This window comes from Chenopodium quinoa, unplaced genomic scaffold (assembly GCF_001683475.1).
Source record: "Chenopodium quinoa cultivar QQ74 unplaced genomic scaffold, ASM168347v1, whole genome shotgun sequence".
Taxonomy (NCBI): domain Eukaryota; kingdom Viridiplantae; phylum Streptophyta; class Magnoliopsida; order Caryophyllales; family Amaranthaceae; genus Chenopodium; species Chenopodium quinoa.
In genome coordinates, this window is record NW_018743787.1 from 1,574,907 (window position 1) to 1,598,549 (window position 23,643).

Here is a 23,643-nt window from a genome sequence, read left to right on the forward strand (position 1 = left end):
TTCATGAAGAAAACGAGGTTGATCCCTCATCTCTCATCAAGCCTATTGAAAAAATCCATGCTATTGAAGAAGAATAAGAGATCTTTTTCGATGCCATGGATGACTTTCCTGAACTAGCAAGTAAAGAGGACGTACGGTTGCTTACACTGTCCATGTTGGAGGATCTAACTTGCTACGTGAAGCTCTCGAAGTTGTGAAGAAACAATTAGAAGAGCTTCAGAAAAAGGGTGACAAGATTCCATCGACAAAGAAGAAACCTTTTCCTTGCAAGTAATTGATTAATCCAAGAAGAGTAATAGACTCTATACTCCAATTGGGATTCCATATGCTCAAATGTTTAAAATGCTCTCCGAGAGTGGCGAGGTCAAACCTCTTGAACCGAGACCATTTGAATCATTAAAAAGGACAGTTAGATTCTACTGTCAATATCATAAATCAGGGGGTCACACTATTGAAAATTGTTTTAAATTTAAGGATTTAATTCAGAAAATGATTGATGACAAAAGGCTAGTCCAAATTCCACAAGAGGAAGACATAAGTATTAATGGAGTTTGGGACAGTGATGAAGAAGACGTTTACTTAAAAGATATGGTAGGACCTCCACCTTTGGTGTCATATGCCATGGATGACTTCTAGGTTGAAAAAGATTCATCCATAGACGTCCTCACAAGATCCGGGAGAATGCAACCTCCTATTTCGACACAACCTATGCCAACCACGCAACAAGTTCCCAACCTATCATAGAAGACAATGATATTGTCAAACAGTTCAAGAAAACCAAGGTTGAAATGAATGTATGGAAGCTTCTAGCAACAACTCGAGAACATAGGTTGGCAGTGATGAATGCCTTGGATAAGATAGGGATAGATTCTGACACCACTCCTGAGGAGTTGGCTAACTTCCTTACGAGTGATCTTCCTAGTCCTATCAACTAAATCACCTTTTCCAACAAGGACTTACCTCCAGAAGGTGACAAGCATTATAAGGCGTTAAACCTCAGAATAGTCTGCAAGAGAATGAACGTCCTTATGACTCTTGTAAACAATGGATCGGCCATTAATGTCTATCCACTCAGAACTGCGAGGATGCTAGGCATAAGAGATGAAGACCTAACCCCGTCAACACAAGGAATAAGAGCTTACGACAACACTCGTCATCAAGCTCTTGGTAAGATTACTATGAATATAACGGCGGGAGCAATAGAACACGCTACTACATTCCAAGTAGTAGATATTAAGGCTTCATTTAATTTATTGTTGGGACGCCCTTGGCTTCATGTCCTAAAGGCCGTCCCTTCATCTCTCCACCAACAGGTAAAGGCCATAGTTGGAGGAATTCCCATTACAATCGGTGCTTCACCCATGAGGATTAAAGCTATAGAAAATCCAATAATTAATGTGGAGCAAGATGAAGATGATGAAGATTTGTGGGGCTTTAATGAAGAGGTCTCCTTAATCGAGGACGATGAAAGGACCCCTCTCTTCCACGACCCCCACTCTAATATGATAGTGAACGCTATTCTGAAGAAACAAGGACATTTTCCTAGGATGACCCTAGGAAAGAAGAAAGGAATAGCAAAATCGTTGGAATCACCTGGCCTCCCTAAATTAGACAATTTCGGACTTGGTTTCGAACCGACTCGTGACGATCTCAAGGGAGCCCAGGAAAAGTAAAAAGCACATAGGGACGCTCGCATCCAAAAGAAAGCAATCCCAATGGATAAGTATCCTCTTACCCTCAATGGACAATTCATAAAAGAAGGAGAGGACTATCCATGCTACGAATTTCCCGAACCTTTTGTCGTAAATGGCCTAAGGCAACCGGGATTCGAAATTTTCCTAGATTGCTATTTTATAGATGAAATCCCAACTCCTGTTCATAAAGAGAAAGCAGCCCCATGCTTTGACTTTAACGTTAGGGATTACTATTTGGGTGAGAAAAAGAAGAGCCAACATACAAAGAGGGCAACTCCTTGCTCATCCAAACAGTCCTACAAAGCGAAAGCTTTGATCCCTCAAAGCTCATCACTCCAGCGGAAGGATCATTACAAGGGTGGTGAAAGACCATCAAGGTGACTACTCCAAGCAGAAGGAAAATCTCTATCACAACGGGGCAAGGACCGATGTTCGAAGAGTCAACTGAGTCAGAGTCTCTTCCTATAGAGTCATCTAAGTCTTTAGTTGTAGCACCCCCTCCTTTTATCTCTTCCGTTAGGATAGTTAGCGATCAAGTCCCTGAGAACATATCTCTCTTCGATGTAATGATTTCTGAATTTAATAATATGTCTTCTTCTTCTTACTCCTTGTGTTCTTATTTAACCCAAGATGACAAGCATTTCCTAACTAACAATGAAAATGACAAAGAACTTATTAAAGCAATGGAAACACTTGAAAAGAAAACACCGATAATTGAGGAAACTGATACGGTTGATATCTCAAATGATTCAACTAATAAAAGAGAAGTTAAAATCGGATTAACACTTAATGAACAAGAAAGAATCGATTTGCTTAAAGAATTCATCGATGTATTTGCTTGGTCATATGAATATATGCCACGCATTAATAGAGAAATAGCTCAACACACCATGCCGCTAATTCCAGGAATGAAACCTGTAAAACAAAAGTTACGTTGAATGAAACCCGACGTAGCTCTTAAAATAAAGGAAGAAGTTCAAAAACAAATAATTGCAGGCTTTATTATGGTATCCAAATACCCTGAATGGGTCGCCAACTTCGTCCCAGTTCCAAAAAAGGATGGAAGGGTGAGAATGTGTGTCGACTATCGAGATCTAAATAAGGCAAGTCCAGAGGACGACTTCCCTTTACCACACATCGATATTCTGGTAGATAACACAACAAATCATGCACTTCTCTCATTCATGGATGGTTACGCGGGTTATAATCAGATTCTAATGGCGGAAGAAGACATGGAGAAAACAACCTTCATAACACCATGGGGTACTTACTGCTACACGGTAATGCTATTCAGGTTGAAAAACGCGGGTGCTACTTACTAACGAGCAACGACTGCCTTGCTCCATGACATGATGCATAAAGAAGTTGAAGTATATGTAGACGATATGATTGTGAAATCAAAAGATCACCCAGGCCATCAAATAACCTTGAGAAAATTCTTCAAAAGGCTAATAAAATACAACATGAGGTTGAATCCATCGAAGTGTGCTTTTGGAGTCACCTTAGGCAAGCTTTTGGGTTATGTCATAAGCTCTAGAGGAATAGAGATAGACCTAACCAATATCAAGGCAATCATGTCAATGCCACCGCCCAAAACCGAGAAGCAAATTCAAGGATTTATTGGCCGGTTGCAATACATAAGCAGGTTCATATCAAAATTGACAACAATATATGAACCAATCTTCAAAAAGCTAAAAAAGAATGTACTAGTAATATGGGATGATGAGTGTCTAAAAGCCTTTGAAAAGATCAAAGCCTATCTCGCAAATCCTCTTGTATTACCACCAGCACATCCGGGAATACCTCTTAGGTTGTACTTAACAGTGACCACTTGAGAAATTGTGCCTCGCATTAGTGTGGGCGACAACCAAGTTAAGACATTACATGCTCGTGCATACAGTCTTTGTAGTTTCCCGATTAGATCCACTCAAGTATTTATTCGAGAAATCTACACTCAATAGGCGCATATCAAGATGGATAGTCAACTTAGCCCAATTTGACGTAAGATTCATGCCCCAAAAATCTATCAAAGGATCTGTGGTTTCGGATTTTCTAGAAGACTTTCCAATAGAAGATTCGACGCCAATACAAGACAATGAATTACCATATGAAGACTTGATGGTCACCGAAGACGATACTTGGAACTTATACTTCGACGGAGCCTCAAACCAAAAGGGATGTGGCATTGGAGTATTACTAGTTTCACCTAAAGAAGAGCATGTTCCAATCTCCATAAAGCTTGATTTCGACGTTACCAACAACGCTGCTGAATACGAAGCATGCGTGGTAGGCCTTGAAACATCTTTCGCATTGGGAGTGAAAAAGCTACGGATATTCGGAGACTCTTCATTGATCATCAATCAAATCTCTAAAAGATGGAAAGTAAGGAGAGAAAGTCTAGCCCCTTACCAAACTTATCTTGAAACTCTCACTAATCAGTTAGAGAAGGTGGAATACACATATCTACCTAGAGAAGAAAATCAATTTGATGATGCCTTGGCAAGACTAGCCTCAAGTTAGGATTCCTACGGAAATCGAGCAAATGCCTCTAACTATAGAAAAAAGACATAAATCGGCTTATATTCAAGCTATAGAAGATGATGAAGTGATCCAAAAAGAAGAAGAAGAAGAAGAAGAACCGTGGTATACGGATATACTCAACTAAGTCACCAAAGGAGAATACCCTCCCCATGCTGCAAAAGAGCAAAACGAGCATTAAGGCTCTTGGCTTCCCAATATGTACTCATAGACAACGAATTACACAAAAGGGTACCTAAGGGTCAAGCTCTCTTATGTGTAGGGAAAAAGGATGCTCAAAGAGCGATGAGGATAGTCCACGAATGAATTTGTGGAACACACGTAAATGGCAAAATGCTAGTCCAAAAGATAATGCGAGAAGGATACTATAGGACTACCATGAATAGGGATTGTCATCAATACATAAAAAGGCCCTAAGTTCCAAATCTACGCCAATTTACAACATGTTCCTCCATCTCTACTTTACACTTACACTTCGCCGTGGCCATTCTCTACATGGGAAATTGACATTATTGGCAAAATCAGTCCCCCAGGAACCGGAGGTCATGAATATATCTTAGTGGCAATTGATTACTTCACAAAGTGGGTCGAAGCACAATCATAGGCTAAACTCACTGCAAAACATGTAGCACTCTTTATTGAAAGAAATATTATTTGTCGATACGGAGTCCCACATGAAGAGATAAGTGACAATGGAACTCACTTTCAGGCCGAATGTGAAGAATTGCTACAAAAACATGGAATTCAACATCATCATTCTTCCCCCCGTAGACCTCAGGCAAATGGAGCAGTCGAAGCTGCTAATAAAAATCTACAGACTATCATCGAGAAAATGACGGAAAATTACAAGGATTGGCCTGACAAAGTCCACTTCGCATTGTGGGGTTATCGCACGTCAATTTGCACATCAACAGGAAATACGCCATTTTCCTTGGTTTATGGAATGGATGTCGTACAACCTGTAGAGCTAGAGATACCATCTCTACGCATTGCATTAGAAAGCAAACTTGATGAAGTTGAATGGACTAGGGCGAGATATGAGGAGCTAATTCTACTTAATGAAAAACGACTAGAAGCTCTACATCATACTCAATGCTACCAAACTCGTATGGCTAGGAATTTTAATAAGAAGGTCAAGATAAGAAACATCAAAGTAGGAGACTTGGTGTTAAAAGCATTAAGGAAAAATGTTTTAGATCCAAGGGAAAAATTTAGGCCTAATTGGTCTGGACCCTATATTGTCAAAACAATCCTATCAGGAGGTGCAGCAAAATTAATTGATATGGATGTCAATGAGTTCTCGAACATGACAAATCTTGACCAACTTAAAAAATACTACCCATAATTACTCGAGTTAGACACCCAAGAGAGCTACGTTTGGCCTGATTCCTCAAGAAAGGATACGTAGGCAACCCTTTACGGGTGCGGCTACTTTATTTCTTTCAAACCTCGCATTCCAGACTCAAAAATAAATTTGACAGAAGATCGAAGAAACATCGGCGTCGCAGAAAAAATCCTGGCGCCAGCCGATGGACCTTAACGCCAGACGAAAACGCCTGTCGCCAGATTGCCGCAGCTGGCGCCAGGCGTAAAATTGCGCCGCCAATTTTCTGGAAAGTACCTGGGAATATTTTGGTGTGTTTCGGAAAATTTTCGACTTCCGTACTCGAAAAAATTTCTGGAAAATTAAATTTTCAGTTTTCATTGCTTATTAAATTAAATTTATAGGAAATAATTTAATTAATTAAAAAAGCTGCAATTTCATTAATAAAATAAACTAACAATTACATTATTGATGGAAGTTAAATAAAGATTAAATAAATAACTTTGAATTTTAAACTAAGTCTAATAATTGAAAGTTAAGAAATGCTTTAATCTTTTTTCTCCTTCTTTGCTCTCTTCTAATTTTTATCTGCATCCTCTTCTTCATCCATAACTTTAGATAGTAGGCATCCTTTAGAGGACCTACATTCAATTTTGGAGTAAATAGTTTCTCCTTTATCTAGGACCCCATGTTTCTTCTCTACCCAAGCCTTCTTCTCTGTAGTGTCAGCTTTTCTCTTTCCTTTATCCTTCGTAGAGCTTTTCTTCTTAGGCATTGTAGGTTTTTTGAACTCAACTCTTTCACCCAAGAGTTCCTTAACGGGAATCACTTTGTCACCAAGACGACAATTCACATCAGTCTTACTCTGATTTTTCTTCATGTCCTTTGAAGGTTTCTTCAGAAGCCACTTCTTCACATAATTGGGCAAGGAAGGAGGAACCTTTTGGGTGATCACTTCCCATAAAGGTCTAGCGCTCCAATAAGCATAAAATTTGTTTACTTCTTGAGAGACAGGAAATTCATAGGGATGACGAAGATCCCTGAAAGGAATGGTTTGAAGTAGGCCGTACTGTCTTTTTACCCTACAGGGATAATAAAAAGTTATTCTAGATAAGCTTCGGAGACGGCAGAAAGGTAGCTTGTTGACACCAATCATCTTTTCTATTTTCCACCAAGGGATGACCTACTTGATGGTAAAATTGCAAGAGCCGAAGAACTTCTTCCATTCATGGCACCCCATCTTAGAGAAGCGTTTCTTCCTTCTCACAAAGCAGTTTGGATTGTACTTTTCAATGTTGTCTGGAGAACTAATTAATTCTAGTCTTTCCATTAGCCACATCTGTAAAAATTTCAATGCAAATAAATTAATGTTACTATACAAAAATATGTTTTTGATTTCTGTAATTAAAAATATTATTTGTCTACTTGTAATAAAATTGAAGAGCCCCGAAGAGATGCTTTTGGATTCTTCTTTAATTCAACAAGACTAAGCATAGTCTCTCCAACAATTAAAGGCATTGGATTTCTCCCGGATTCAATCTGCTACAAAACAGTTGATATGATTGCTTGACCCTCATTAGCTCTACCACTAGTGAGAAGATATTGATTAAGCATGCAAAAAAGAAAAGCTCTTCTTCTATAAACATGAAAAGACTCAGAATAAGGTCTATCAAAATAATGGCGAGCAAATTTTTTCAAATTAACTATGCTACCATCTAATATATTTGTTAGATCTTTGTCTTTTAAATTAAAGAAGCACCTAAAATCCTTATAATAATATTAATTTATTCTAGGGATTACTACAAGATCTAATGTAGGGAAGCCTAAGATAGCACCGAATTCTTCCGACAAAGGACTAATTTCATCATACCCTAATCTAAAACAATGAGTATCCACATCCCAATATTCTAAGGCGGTATGAATAAAGTCTACATCAAGATCTACCCCCTTGACACCATAAATACCTCCCATACCAAAGACATCTAACTCTTTTCTCTCCTTAGTAGTTAGAGACTGACACCATTCATGAGTGAAGTTGTTAAAACTTTTAGAGACTAGAGACATGATTATTATTTTTTCAATAGCTAAGGATATTTTTAATCTGCTGAAATTATGAAGAAACTCGGCTCGGGAAGGGGCTATTTATGCAAAAAATCGGCACAGTTTTAATCCGGAAAGGATTCGGAGTCAGCGCTCATCAGCGCCAGACGCCAGACATTGGCGCTTGACGCCAGAGTCTGGCGCCAAACGCTAAGAGTTAGCGCCAGGCGCTAACCGAAAACGCATGGCGCCAGATGGCGTAGACGTGTCTTATCATATAAGCAATTCAAAACCGCGTTTTTTTGCCTGATTCGAGTCTGACCAATGACTTTACATTTTTCTAATACCTTTTTTCTAAATTATTTTTTCCTTCTTCTTAATTAATATATCAATCATATTAATTATATTTTTTTATTTTTTTTAGACTTAACTTTTAAGTTTTTATAAATCCAATATTTTTACTTTTATTTTTTCATTTTTTCTTTATGGGGGAGAAAGTCGGATACCCTCCATCAATAATAAAAATGACGGAATTTTTGCTCAAAATTAATTATCACAATTCTTTGCACACACAAACATGCACATAAAAATTAGAAATAAATGAAAAAATGATAAATAATATGTAAATATAAAATAAACTCATAGTAACATGTATATACAAATATGACTAAATAATGAGTCTAAATAAAGGCAAAGTTCTTTACAAAGTCAAGATCAACCTAAGGTTGAGGCTACAGAGGACGTACACCCATTATGTCATAAAATTGCGCAGTACGAGGAGTGACCTCTCCACTAGCTCCAGCTCCAGTTCCGGTCTCCTCGGGAGGTGGATAACTCAGCACGGGACCTGTCCACCTAAGATCAACCTGAGGTTGAGGCTACGGAGGCTGGTGCGATGAAGAGCCGACCTTGTACATCCTACCACCTCTAAGAGCCGAGGTAGCCTCTCCCTGGCCTACCGGCGCAGCGTGTGCACCCTCAGATGAAGAGCCCGAGCCCTCCACCGCCTCTGTCCGGGCAGCCTCAGAACGACCACCCCAACCGCCAGAACCAGTACGGCGACGTCTCGAGCTAGACCTCGCCGGCTCTCTCCGCACCTCAGGTCTCGTATGGGTACGAGAAGGAATGGGCTTACCCTGCAAAAGAAACTAAATCAGAAACAAGCAAAATAGAAGCAGGAATGCAAAAATAAGAAGGGAAACTACCTCCTGAACGACGTCGTTGTGACAACACGTGGCCACGTTCCTCATCTGAACGAGCTGGCTCCGGAAGGCATCTATGCACCATGCCATCGCCGTGACCACCTCGCGCGAGATCTGTAAAGGAAATAAAGTCAGTAATGATGCATAACATATATAGACAAAAGTTGCGAATAAATATGCTTACCCGAGTCTGGTGACGAGGGATTGACCGCACCACGAAGCGCTCACCCTGAGGAGCCAAAGGAATCATCTCCTCAATCGGCCCGTATGTCTCCTGATAATGGATGGACATATGAGGTGGCACAAACTCAATAGGTCTAACCTGACAAAAGCAAATCAAAGTCAGTAAAACGTCACTTGGGGGCTACTTAACGAAAGGTAAAAGCTAAAAATCATACCGCCACCTCCTCAGCCAGTACAGGGATTGGAGATAACAACGGCAGTAACTCCTCCTCATAGCACCGCCCAGGGATTGTATAAGATCTCCAAGGGGTACCGGCTCTCTCTGACATGCTCACTAACCTCGCGGCGTTGAACATGTGACGCAGTGGAGGAGCAGGAACGACGAAAGTGTCCGAGGAATGCTGAATAGAAACCCTCTCTCCAAGGTATGCAACTGCTCCATATGTCCCCAAGAAATAACGACGCTCAACAGTATACTGTGCGGCTAACCCAGAGAAAACCAAGACAACCCATGGCCGGTACAGCACGTCAGGCTCTTGCAAAGAATGCCTATCAGATAAGGATCCGTCGAAGGTAATGCGAAAGTGTTAAAATATATAAAGAACGATACTAAGATGATCTGATCTCGGACATAAGTAGTAGACATCCCAGCACGACAGCTTCCCTAGGAGGCACTCAATGGAAACCTGCGCAGCGACGGTCTCGCCGGCACAACCGAGGGAAATTACTCGTAGAACAGGATCTACAAAAGGAAAAAAGCATCAGCAAGTGTTAAACAAAGCTTAGAGCTAAACTTTAAAGGGAAATAAAGTATACTTCTACGACCCTCCAAAAGCCGGATTGAGCTACGTTCCCCGTGAAGGACCGGTGTCGACACGAGTCTCGTAACTCTCGAATGAAGTCAGCATAGGCCAAACTGGCCCACTCATAAGTCCTGATCAATTGTAGTTCACGAACTGCGGGTAGGTAGTAAAGCAGCACTCTACTACCCTTGTTAGGAGATAACGTCCCAGACAACAAAATAAGCACAAAGATGCGCACCCTCTGCTCTCGGGTGGTCGCATCATCCTCAAAAGCCGCCGCTAGGGTCAAACGGTGAATCCCCTTGGCACTGAACTGAGTCGACTCTACCTCAGCACGAGCTCGAACAGTAATCGAACCCAACAGCTCCTCGACCTCAGGAGAAAACCCGCTGATCTCGTTGTCAAATGACAGCGCAAGAGAGCTAAACTCCAGTCCCTTAATATGAATGAAGTCGGTCAGGGTGACAATCATCTCACCCCAAGGAAAGTGGAAAGTGTTGGTGGTGTCCCAGAAGAACTCCACCAGCACACGAGCCACGTGATGACCCCCCCTAGAGGCAATCATGGCCTCTGAGGTCTCAAACAACGCAGCGAGTCCGCAAGACTCCCAGAGAAGTCTCACCTCTCCGTCATTGCCGATGTACATCTTGTACAGGTCGCCCAAGGTATCGCAACCTGAACCGTGGCAGCGCGTCCTACCAACTGTGATCCCGCGTTGCACCCTCTCAGAAATGTGGTGGACAGGGGAGAAGTACAGAGTCCGTTCATCCCACTGTGGGAGAGGGTCGAGAGAAGTGGACGGGTCGGCGTCGTCCTCTACGGGCTCGTGCTCCCGTCGTACATCTTGGTACCGTGAACCCGAACCTTGCTGTTTAGCCATGCTATATTGTGCAGAATCATCATAAATTAAGGTTCAATAGTATCTAAGCTTCGCCTAGCCGCACGATACTATGTTCGAAGGAAAAACGGAATACGTAGTACTAAAATAGAGCACAAATTCAAATTGAGCATATACGGTATTTTTCAAGCATTCTAACAATTTCTTGCAATATTATAGTAATTATTTTGAAAAATTGGACAAGAATTGCTAGCAAAAACATCTAGAACAAGCCACATTGTCTTCCCGACCTTAAGAGGTCCAACAATGGTGATTTGTTCGTTTCTCCACCAAATTGAGTCAAACAAGTCTGAAATTACTCCCAAGGCAATATATAAACATAATTAAGAAATTTAGTGACATAAAATTTGACAAACAAAGAGAATTATGAAATTCAAGTTTCGAATTTCCAAGAAATTCGTGAATAAACATATGCAAAATTCATTAAAACCGGAGTGAGTTTGAAGAAAACTTACATAGATCGGGAAAAATGGATGGAATAAGCTTTGATTTTTAACAAATTTGAGCGAATTCGGTTGAGAAATGAGCAAGAACGAGTAAATGGAAGTTCAAGGGCGATTTCTCGAGCAAAAACGAGCAGCAGCAGCGGAAATGAAGAAGAAAGGAGTATATATGGAAAACCTAACTCTAGCGCCAAGCGACAGGCCTTGGCGCCATACGATAAGGCTTAGCCAGATATGCGGCGCCAGCGATATTTCAGCGGCGACAGACTGTGCAGCCACTCAGTGCGGTTGTTCTAACCTCTTGCAATATATTTTGGGTTCCTTGGTACGCCAGTTAGCCCCTCTAAGAAATTTGACATGATTTAGTAATCGGCTCGATTACAATTACATAAAGTGATCGACCTTATTAATGATCGTCTCACTTAGCTTAAAGCGCCTAAGCATTGGCTCATTGAAAGGCCCCGACATGCTGGTTCATACAAAAGAGGCACCGACATACTAGTTCATAATTCAGAAGGCACCGACATACAGGTTCAAAACCAACAAAAGTGCCGACGTACACGTATACCGTAAACAAAGTTCAAGCGAGCTTTTAAAAAGATCAACAAAGTTGGGTCTTCGGTAATTTTCCTCGGAATATTATCGCAACAGATAAGGATAGCTTCAAGCGACGATATCTTCGGCAGCGTTCCCTAGCTTGCGGAGAGTTTTCACAAACAACTGAAGGTGATTTCAAGCGAAGTTGTCTTCGATCGTGTTCCCTGGCTTGCGGAAGATGGTCACAAAGTGCTAGAAGGTGGTTTCAAGCAAAGCATTCTTCGATGGGGTTCTTTAGCTTGCAGAAGTCTATCATGGTAGAATTGGAGACAATTACACGCGTAGCAGCAAATCGGTTACCTTCATAGACGTGTGCTCGACAGTGCAAGATACGCGTTTCATAACTCTCTTATCTGTTTAACTAACGCTAGTTTGAAGGTATCGGCGTTGCAAGAGTGATTTAGGATTGCAGAACGTTCTAAATCATTCTCCGTCCCTATCGATACTTTGACTTTTGATTTCGATACTTGCGTTTCTCCAAACTCATTTAAAGTTGGGGCATCTGTAGACACCCATTTGTGTCTCCCTAAAAGCAAACCCGGTGATGTGTACCTGTCACGTCGACTCATAATCGAATGAAGTGAAAGTGTGGATAGTCTAGTGTGCGGATAGTTTTAATTTCTTTTCTTTTCTCTCTGTTTTTGAACACCTATTTTATGAAAACAGCCACTCCAATTTGTTTGGTCCATTTTATGGGTCCAATACTAGTGTAGTTGGATGGGGCTTTAAAAGGGTTTTCCAATGATATATTATAAGCCCAATTCCGATGAATAATAAGGAAGTTATGGCCAAATTACTAAGCTGGGCCCGATTTGAGCCTTATTTGTGGCCCAATGATCTAGAGGAGGTCCTAATATGGATTTATCATTCCTAATGCAATTAGGATTGGTTTTAGTCTTCTAGATTCTTCTAGAAGGTTCTTTTCATTCCTAATTCAATTAGCATTGATAAATTGACTTTTGTTGACTTTTTAGAGTTTTAATCAGAATAAAAAAAGTTTTTTTAAGGAAAATACGATTTTACCCTTCTGTACAGCTAAATTTTATCTAAATTTAGAAAACGCGTGAAAAAATTAATTAGCGCCCGACGACAGACATTAGCGCCTGACGTTGGGCGCTATCGTTAGCGCCTGGCGCTAACTTCTTTTTTCCTCGTCGAAACACTGATTTGTTTTTCTATCCTTTTGGCTTATTTTCTCTATAAATAGCCTCCTCAAAACTCCATTTTTTATCACTAATTATCACCAACAATCACCAATTACCAACAACTCTCTAATTCTCTTCTCTCTCGAAGCTAAAGTTCTCTCTTTCTCTCTTTTCTAAACCAACCCTTTTAGCAAACAAAATTCCGCATTCACAAGACTAAGAAACACCTAGCATTGTTCGAAGTTTCCTTCGACGTAGACGTGAAAGGTTTTAATTTTTGAGGGTTTGTCCCAAATCTCTATTTCAATTATTTGATTTAATTGTTTATTTTATATTTTCTTTGAAGTTACTAACGCGTGTATTTTGTTATTAGAAAGAGGTATGAGGCATCCAAGTAAGTGCTTTAATGGTTTTAATTAATATTATGATGTAGAAATCATGCTTATGTTGTTAATTTGATTCCTAGTATCCTATTAGGATGCTTTCCTTAATTTTATGTTTAGAATGACAACAATAAGTTCCTAGTATCATGTTTAGGGTAAAGAATATAATGTCAATTATGATTTCTATGATGCTTTTTATTGTCTTTCCTAATAACATGTTAGTATCATGTTAGGGTTAAAGCTTTTATCATTGATGTTTAGTGACATACTAGGGTTTGTTATTAATCTTGTTAATATCGTGCCTAGGATCTTGGTATTATTATGCTTTAACATGATTATTTTTATTATTATTTTTATAATCGTTAATTATTATGTTGCTTGATTATATTTATTGTTATTGCTTGATCACGCCTTTTATGCATGTTTAAAGGGAATTTTTTCTTGTAATCACGCTTAATAAGATAATTAATAATCTTGTTTAGGGTTAATATTATTATAATTCAAGTGATCGTCAATAATAGTTTTATTTGTGCATTAATATTCAACCAACATAGATAAACAGGTTTAGGGTTAAACCAATTGGTTGCATGTTAGTCAGAAAGCGCACATGAATACGATCAGAATAAACTAGAGACCTATTATTACTACAGTTTCAATCTCTTTTAGGTTGGATTTATACCTTCATTCCCGAACTACCAGTCATGGTTCCAGACCTATTGGAGTTAACGATCTCCCTGATCATTAAGGGGTGTAACCTTCACCCTGTGAACGGTTTCCAAGTTCCTAAAACATGTTGGCAACTCTTTTGCTCTATCTTCTTTCGCTTTGGATGCTGTTTCAGGGTTTTCTGATGTCCTGCGGGAGAGTTACAATTCCGAGACTGGAACCGGACGCCTATACCTGCAAAACAAACGGATGCTCCGGATGATTGGAGATCCGCCTCCGACGGTCAAGTTAGTACTTGATTAAGGAGTAATTAATGCGGAAATTAAAGTGATTGGGTCTCTCTAGGTGAGAGTGTTTAATGTGTGTAATCTGCGTTTTTTGCGTAATCTCTCTTAACGAGGATTAAGGGTGGTATTTATAACCTCGGGAAACGTGCCAATCTAGGTTTAGGTTAACCTTGGGCTGATTGGGCTTCCCTCGGAAGTTGGGCCTAGGTGACCGGTTATCCCAGGTGTCATGCGAAGGACACGTGTCGTGTCATAATTGGTCCATAGTGGACGGATCATTGCTTGACACGTGGCAGGCTCCTATTGGCCCATGTGACGGACACATGGCGGAACCTGATTGGTCCACTTGTCATATGGTGATTGGTGGGGCAAAATCCCCTAATCATTTGCCCCTCACAGGTGGCACATGACTGGTCACGTGTTACCTGTGACAGGTATCGCCCTGTAACAGGCGACGGCCTGCTACAGGTGTCACTCGGCGAGAGGCCGAGAGATTCTCCCGCCAAAAATTTTGAATTCTGGAAGTGACCCTTTGCCTTCTCACTTCGCCTATATAAAGGAGTGTTGACTTCGGTCATTTTCACACTTGAAAACTTTGTGAGAGAACATTCGGACCCCTGAACTTGCTCTGACATTTTGGACCCTTTCTGCCTACCGCCTGCTCTGACAAGCCGACTGCAAAGGATTTTCAGAACTTCATCAATCGTCACTCGTTAAGGTAACCGTCGGTTCTCTTACTCTTAATTTTCTCTTTACTTTATTCTTTTTTGAAATGGCACCACAGAAGCACACGACACGACCTAGGTTAGTGATCAGCCGGTCACCGGGGACGGCTGAATCTAGGACTAGGAGTGCCGCCTGCCCTTTTCTGGATCCATCTTTGCCCTTTATACAAAGTCCGACTGTATCTGTGTCTATGCAGAGCATGATGGCCAGAACAAAAAAGACTGCCAGGATCTCAAACTCAGACGGCTCCTCCCACAGGGTGTCGATTAGTGAAACATCTGACCAGGCGCCAGATGTGGAAGTGAAACAAAGCGGCTTGAAAGCCGGCAGTTCTGAGGGAGGAGTCAAAGTGACCCCTTCCCATTTTACAGTTGACAATTCTACATTCTCTCCTGCTCCTTTTAAAGGAGAGGAGGCGGGCCCCTCCGGGAGAGGGGAGGAGTCGTCCTCTTCGGACTCGTCAGAGGACGATTCCGAGTCTAGGTCTTCTGGCCATGCTTCCCTGGACACAGAAGAGAAAAACAGTCGCCTACAAGAGGCGAGGCTTTCTCACGCAGTTGAGAAGGGGGACGATTGGGCGGAGCCATCCGCCTCTCACCGAGAGCAAAATACCCCCTACTACTGCACGGTACCTCGGGGCCGGATCACGGCCATGCAAGAGAAAGTGGAGAGCTTTATCACAAACCACACAATGGGCCCCGACTTTTTAGTGTCCGTGCCGGATCCAGAAGACACAGTCGTCTGGCCGGCTGGTACCAGTTATGATGGCGCCTGCTTTGGCTACTACGAGGCGACCATCAAGGCTGGGCTGCGCTTCCCACTACATCCGGCTGTTTAGCGGATCTTGGATGGGTATGAGTTGGGGTTATGGCAGTTAGCCCCGAACTCCTAGGTCAACGTACTCGGCTATGTGGTCGGGTGCGAACTGCACGGGGTGGAGCCGAGCTTCGAGGCTTTCGCCCACATGAACTACCTCAGCCGGACCCCTAAGGCAGGCGGTACCGGCTGGTATCAATTGACGAGCCACAGGGGCTACCTCATGACGAGAGGTAAAGCAAACAAATGGAAGGACTGGCGGAGCACCTTCCTCATCATTGAGAGTTCAGACACAGAGCTGAACAAGCGCTTCAACAGGTGGAACAGGAATCCACCCCTTCTTGCAGGCGGCCGCAGCATGCCGCCTATTCCCCCCAAGGCTAAGAAAGAGATCCTAGACAAAGGACTCTTCAAAGTAGAGTCGAAGGTGAACTCTACTTTAGGGGTACGAGAGCAAGTACCCCTGCACTGCGTCCCGAGATTCAAATGGCTCTACGACGAGTACTTTTTGGCCGCCTGTGGCCTCAGCAGTCGGTGCTCAAGAGGTAGCCGGCCTGTCGAATACTCTGTTGTTCCGTGCATTTCTTGTTATGACTTTTATTAACTTTGCTATTTGTTTTTGCAGCGGACGCCTCCAAGAGTGCGGCGGCCATGTTGCGGGCCTCCATCATGCAACAGTCTTCAACCGACTCCCCCAACAAGAGGGCACCCTTGGTGGGCTTTGAACCTTTCACCCTCTTTTTGGAGTTGTGTTTATGCATATACTGACTCGTTTCTTCTTTTTTAGACGGGCGCTCCAAGAGCTTCTTCTTCCCAACAGCCGGACCCCAAGGCCCGGAGGACGACTGTTGCGAGCTTTCCTGGTTCTGCCAGGAAACATGCGGCGGCTGAGAAACAGCCGGCCACTTCTTCTAAAACTCCAGCTGGGCCACCTAGAAGTATGAAATTGTCCTTGTAAATTTTAGACTTGCTCCCTTCTTTACTAGGTCTAATCCGTTTGTTTATGCTTGATGCAGCCGGCCCTCAGGAGCCTGACTTGGTCGAGGTGGCCAAGTCTATGATCAAAGTCGTTCCTCCAGCTAAAAGGGAGGCGGTCAGGGGTGTCGACACCCTTGACCTAGACGGGATTGCAGGGGTCCTTGCTGAGGTATACTTAGCATATTTTTGAGTATTTGAATTCCAGGAGGCCTGTTTTCTTTTTTGTTTGGAAACTGACGCCTGTTCCCCTTTTTACTTAGGCCCTGCTCCGAGTGAACGGCCTTCGCAAGCCGCTTGACCGGAAGAACAAAGAGGTAAAGGCTGCAAAAGCTATGGCCGCCTCTGACTGTGATAAGGAAATGTTTCAAATTGCCCAAAATGAAGTTCTGACCATTGATATTCTTTATTATCAGGCGCAGGCTACCGCCGCTATCCGGGCTCAGTTAGAGGCGGCCCAGAAGAGGAATAGCGAGCTGGAGGCGACCATCAACAACCTCAAGGCCGAGCTGAGACCTCTTCGCCAAAAGATGTCCTCATACGAAACCTTGGAGAAATCCTTGGCGAACGTAAAGGTACGCCTGGTGACCCAGGAGAAGAGTCTTACTCAGGAGCTCTCGGAAAAGGCCGAGCATGAAAAGAAAGAGCTGGTCCGGGAGATGATGGAAGACTCTGCTCAAATCCAGCGCATGACTTGGGGCCGCCTCTTCCCCAATGCCGACTTTGCCTCCTTGGAAAAAACGTACCGCCAGTGTTCTGATAGATATAATCAAGAGATCCTGGCGGCTGCTGAGGAAGAGGCACTGGAGGAGGAGGAGCAGCCGGTGGTGGCGCTTGTGCCGCTTGGGGGTAATACATCAAAGAAGGATGCAGCTGAAGCCGAGTCCAGCAAAAAGAGTGCTGACCAGGCGGCAGCTGCTAATATTGAAGATATGCCCCCTTCATAAGCTTTATGTCTTCTTTCCCCGGCCTGCGTGTCGTTTGTTTGTATTTACCCGGCCAGGGGGCCGGGGCTCTGAATATTTTGCCGGTCTTTAATGACCGGCTTCCTTTTAATGAATATTTTTGTTTTGCTTCAAACTTGTTCAAGTATTGAATATTCTTATATCCAATTGTACACTATACCGACTGTTTTACATGGCCGATAGTTGCAGACATGTACAGATAGTTAGTCACGCCGCCTATGCCCCTGGACGACTGGTCGTCTGTTTCCAGGCTAGACGATCAGTCGGCCATTTATCCAATCGGTATTCGAACCATTTTAAAGACTGGATCCCCTTTAGGCAGGCGGTTCTGTCATATAAAATTAACCAAGTAGGAAAGTGGTTTCCTACTTGTCATGTTTTTAGGCTAGAGACTTTAGGCCGTCTAGGCCGACTGTTCCCCGCCATATTTAATCTAGTGTGAACAGGTGCTGTATGAACACCTTTTTAGTTTCATACTAAATTTTTAAGGAGTGACCAAGTAAACATGATTGTTACCTAGTCGCCAAGTAACTTAGTAGTAGAGGTATCAAGCGGTGGGTACCGGTTGTTCCCCTTTATTCGCCAATGTTTGTTGGCTTTTAACTCATAGGTTGTTAACCTAGCAGGAGTAGTGGTTGAGAGCCCCTGTTTGTTAAAAACACGCGGACGACTCATACCTTTTAGGCTCCATACTAAGTTTGAGAGAGTGACTATGAGTTAACTTTGGTGTTACTCAGTCGCCGTCACTCCTGCTTGAGTAGTAAAGGTACCAGGCGGCGGAGGCCGGCTGAACCTTTTGATTCGCCAATGTTTGTTGGCTATTAACTCAAGAGGTACCCCCTGCATTTATCCCAAGTAATACAGGCGGTCATCTGACTCAGATGTCAACTGCTACCACTGGTTTGGTTAGTGATAGAGTTATCCTTGTCTCAAAAACGGCTACGTGGTTGCGGTCGTATTGGTGCCGTTTAATTAGTTTATAGAGCAATGTTCCACCCAAAAGGGAGCTGCTCTCTGCGACGAATTTCATCCGGAGGGAAACCGCCGGACGCATGCTATGATGTTGGGACAGGTCGTATTAGTTTTGAAGATTGGATCAGTTGGCTTGGCGCCTGGTCTGATCATTCGGCCTGTGGCCTTGGTTAGTTCTTGGTGAACGTAGGTGCTAAGTAAAAGGAGGGTAGCCGCCTTTTAGGCACAGGGTCGGCCAGGCCCTGATCATTTTTAGTTAAGTATAAGGGGGGTGGCTGTGTGTTTGGAACCAGTCGGCCCTCTTCTATGGAGAGTAGCCGACTATATGTCCAGACGACATGCCCCTATGGTGATAGAGTAAAATATTCAATGGAGAGTAGGCGACTGTAAAGGTACAGGCGGCATGCCCCTCTGAAGATAGAGTAAAATACTCAATGGAGAGTAGCCGACTGTAAAGGTACAGACGGCATGCCCCTCTGAAGATAGAGTAAAATACTCAATGGAGAGTAGCCGACTGTAAATGTATAGGCGGCCTGCCCCTCTTAAGTAAGAATAAAAATTAAATATGGAGAGTAGCCGACTGTTTGTCAGCAGGCATGCCCCTCTTAAGTAAGAATAAAAACTGAGTATGGAGAGTAGCCGACTGTTTGTTAGTAGGCGTGCCCCTCTTAGTACAAAATTGAATATTAAGTATGCAAACTTTTATTAAGTAGCCCTTGACTATTTATATCATTCAAAAGAAATATTTCTTAAGATTATCTACATTCCAAGTTCGAGGCAACGGTTGGCCGTCTGGTGTTTCTAGACGGTAGGTACCGTCCCTGACCTCTTCACAGATTCGGTAGGGTCCTTCCCTGTTGGGAGTTAGTTTGCCAGACTCATTAGCCCTTCCAACTGCTTCCATTTTTCTAAGTACAAAGTCCCCCACTTTGAGTGGACGCCTGTGTACTTTTTTGTTGTATGATCTAGTCATTCTCAGGCGGTAAATTTCATGGCGCAAGACAACATTGCCCCTCCTTTCAGGAAGTGAGTCTAATGCCAGGCGCATGGCTTCCCAGTTTGCCTCTTCGTCATATAGCATTACTCGAAGAGTCGGCTCGTAGTGTTCTATTGGAAGAACAGCTTCCGCACCATAAGTTAGGAGGAATGGAGTTTCTCCAGTCGCCCCTTTTTCAGTCGTCCTAATGGCCCAGAGAACATGTGGTAATTCATCCACCCATAGGCCGCCTGCTCGTTCAATCTTTTTCTTGAGACCGTCTGAGATGATTTTATTAAAGGCTTCTACCTGGCCGTTTGCTTGTGGACGGCCGACAGATGCAAAGTAGTGTGCAATTCCTTGGTCACCCAACCAGCTTTTGAGAACAGGCGTCTCAAATTGGGGACCATTATCAAAAACCATAGACATGGGAACCCCGAACCGAGTGATGACATTTTTCCAAATGAATGAAATTACATCCTTCGTCTTGATTCCCTTTACAGCCTCCGCCTCTACCCATTTAGTGAAGTAGTCGACTGCAACAAGTATGTACCTCCTTCCGCCTGTAGCAGGCGTATATGGACCCAGAATATCCATGCCCCACTTAGCAAACGGTAGTGGGCTATGAATGGTAGTGAGGTCAGTAGCTGGACGGTGAATTAGTTTGCCAAACCTTTGGCACTTGTCACATTTTTTCACCATCCCCATCGCATCTGCTTCTAAAGTAGGCCAAAAGTAGCCCTGCCGCCTTGCCTGTTGAGCAAGCGTCCTACCGCCTATATGGGAAGCACAGTAACCAGAGTGAAGATCATCTAGTATCTCTCGCCCCTTTTCTGGAGTAACACACTTTAAGAAGGGCTGAAGGTACCCCCTTTTGTGAAGTTCTCCCTTTATTATTTCAAAACTGGTTGCTCGTTTTTTCAGTGCTGCCGCCTGTTGATGATCATCCGGCAGGGTACCGTTTGTCTGATATGCCCTGATTGGATCCATCCAGGTTGAGCTTCTGTCTAGGATTCCAATAGGGTCTTCCTCGATGCTTCTCTTCTCCATTACTTCCCAAAAAACAGTTCGAGGAGTATCACAGGAGGCGGATGATGCTAATTTTGAAAGTGCATCCGCCTGGTTGTTTTCTGATCTCGGCACTTGGGTCAGATGGAAATCCTCAAGGGAGCCGACTGCTTGTCGGACCGCCTGTAAATACTTGATCATGGCCGGATGGGTTGCTTCGTATTCGCCATTGTACTGACTCACTATCAATTGTGAATCGGAACAAGCGTTTATTTTTCTTGCCCCTGCCGCCTTGCACATGCGGATTCCGGCTAGTAAAGCTTCATATTCTGCCAAATTGTTTGAGGCCTGAAAACTGAAGCGTAGAGCATACTCGTACATGTCGCCTTCTGGCGACTGACATATGACGTCTGCTCCACAACCATTTGAAGTAGAGCTTCCATCCACATATACCTTCCAAACTTGGTCTGGAACTTCAGAGTCAGGAGGACGAGTCATCTCAACAATAAAGTCAGCAAAGGCTTGCCCCTTCACTGCTTTTCTAGGCTAGAAGGTAACTTCGAGGCTCTGTATTTCTATGGCCCATTTGATCATTCGGCCGACTCCATGATGGTCAGTGGCCGTTTGATAGGTTGGTCTATATACACGACGACTGCATGTGCCAAAAAGTAGGGCTTCAATTTTTTAACAACCATGAAGAGTGCAAGACCAAATTTCTCCACTAAGGGATACCTCAACTCGGCATTTTTCAGTACGTAACTGACAAAGTAGACCGGGAGCTGACAGCCGTCTCTTTCAGCAAGGAGAACAGCGCTTAACGCATGATCAGAGACGGCCAGGTACATGTAGAGTACTTCTTTGGGCAAAGGGCTGACCAGCCTCGGCAAGGAATGCAAGTGAACTTTCAATTTCTGGAAGGCCGCCTCAGCATCCGGCCCCCATTCAAACCTTGCCTTTTTCTTAATTGCCTGGAAAAAGTATAGGCATTTGTCGCCTGATCGGCTTAGAAATCTTCCCAAGGCCGCCAGACAACCTATTAACTTCTGAACCTCTCGGATGGTACGAGGCGACTGCATGTCGATGACCGCCTGCACCTTCTCAGGGTTCGCCTCTATTCCTCTCTGATTGATAAGGAATCCGAGAAATTTCCCAGACTCAACTCCGAAGACACATTTCTTGGGATTGAGCATGACATGGTGTTGCCTGAGTGTGGCGAAAGTTTCTCGGAGGTCCGACAGATGATCTTTCTGAAGTTTGGACTTGACAATCATATCATCAATATATGCCTCGACATTTCTCCCAATCTGATCAAAGAACACAGTGTTTATCATTCGCTGGAAAGTGGCCGGGGCATTCTTAAGACCAAACGACTTGACCGTGTAACAGTATAACCCCTGATCAGTGACGAAGGCCGTCTTCTCCTGATCTTTCTTCCATAAAGGAATTTGATGGAAACCAGAGTAGGCGTCCATAAAGCTCATCAAAGCATGGCCGGCTGTTGAGTCGACCAGGTTATCAATTTTAGGCAGAGGGTAACTGTCTTTGGGGCACGCCTTGTTTAAGTCTATGTAGTCTACACACATTCGCCAGGTGCCATTCGGCTTTTTAACAAGCACCACATTTACAACCCAGTCTAGGAAGTAACATTGCCGAATGAACCCTGCATCAAGTAATTTTTTAACTTCGGTGGCTGCCGACTGACTTCTTTCTTCGCCATGGTTCCTCTTCTTCTGTCGTACCGGCTTCTTTTTTGGATCCACGGCCAGTTTATGTACCGCCAGATCAGGACTAATGCCTGGCATTTCATGGACTTCGAATGAAAAGAGGTCCTTGTATTCTTTCAATAGTTTGTGCAAGTCGTCACCCAGGTCCCTTAGAGCAGTCGTCCCAACCTTGATTGTTCTTTCAGGACGTGAGTCATCTAAGATCAGGTCCGTATGCTCACCAGCTGGCTGAGGGCGGAATTCATCCGACCGCTCCTCTGCCAATGATTGCTATTTTCTGTCTTTTCTTGCGGCCCCTGTCTGGGATGCCTTTCTCTTCTTGCCGCCTGCTTCTTGAACAGGCGCACTCTCCTTGACATTGTCAAGGTATATTTTTCCACCTCTCGATTCAGTGGCCATAATAGTGGGCTTGACATCCGAGAGATAGCACTCTCGGGCCATCCTCTGATCTCCCCTTAGGGACCCGACTGTTCCATTATCCCTCTCAAACTTGAGCAACATATAAGATGGGATTATAACAGCCTTGGAATTATTCAGGGTTGGTCGTCCCAGAATCATGTTGTAGGCCGAGAGTTCTTCTACCACCAGGAACCAGACTACCATGTGTCGTCCTACCCCTTTTTCGCCCAGGCGGATGGGTAAATCCACTCGTCCCACTGGGTGGACTCCTCCTCCTCCAAACCCTACTAAAGGGTGGGATGCCGGATGTATGCAATCAGTCTGATATTTTAGTTTCGACAGACATTTGCTACTGATGAGATCTGAAGAGCTTCCGGTATCTATGAGGATTCGGCCAACTCTCTGGTTGGCCACTTTACATTCAATAACGATAGGGTCGTCATGCGGCCCTCTTACCCCTCCTAGATCTTCTTCAGTAATGACAATCTCAGGAAATGAATATTTGGAGGTCCGTTCTTGGTGAAAGGAATTTACATCTAGCCGTCTGATATTGTCTTTGTTGCCCCTAATAGTGGGGCCGCCTCCTGAGAAGCCGCCTGCAATGGTGTAGACGACTGCATCATCTGTATCGAAGCTGTCGGCCTGTTGATTCTTTTTGGCCGACTGCTTTTTCGAGGAAGTGTTCCCCGTAGATTTCTTGACATAAGTGTCAAGATCACCTTGCTCAGCCAGGCGGTCCAGATACCGCATGAGACTGATGCATTCATTGGTGTGATGACCAACATCTTCATGATAATCACAGAATTTTTCTTGGTTCCGGTTATTTGCAGAACCCTTCATGGGGACCGGCTTCTCAATTGAGATCCGTCCCTTGATTTC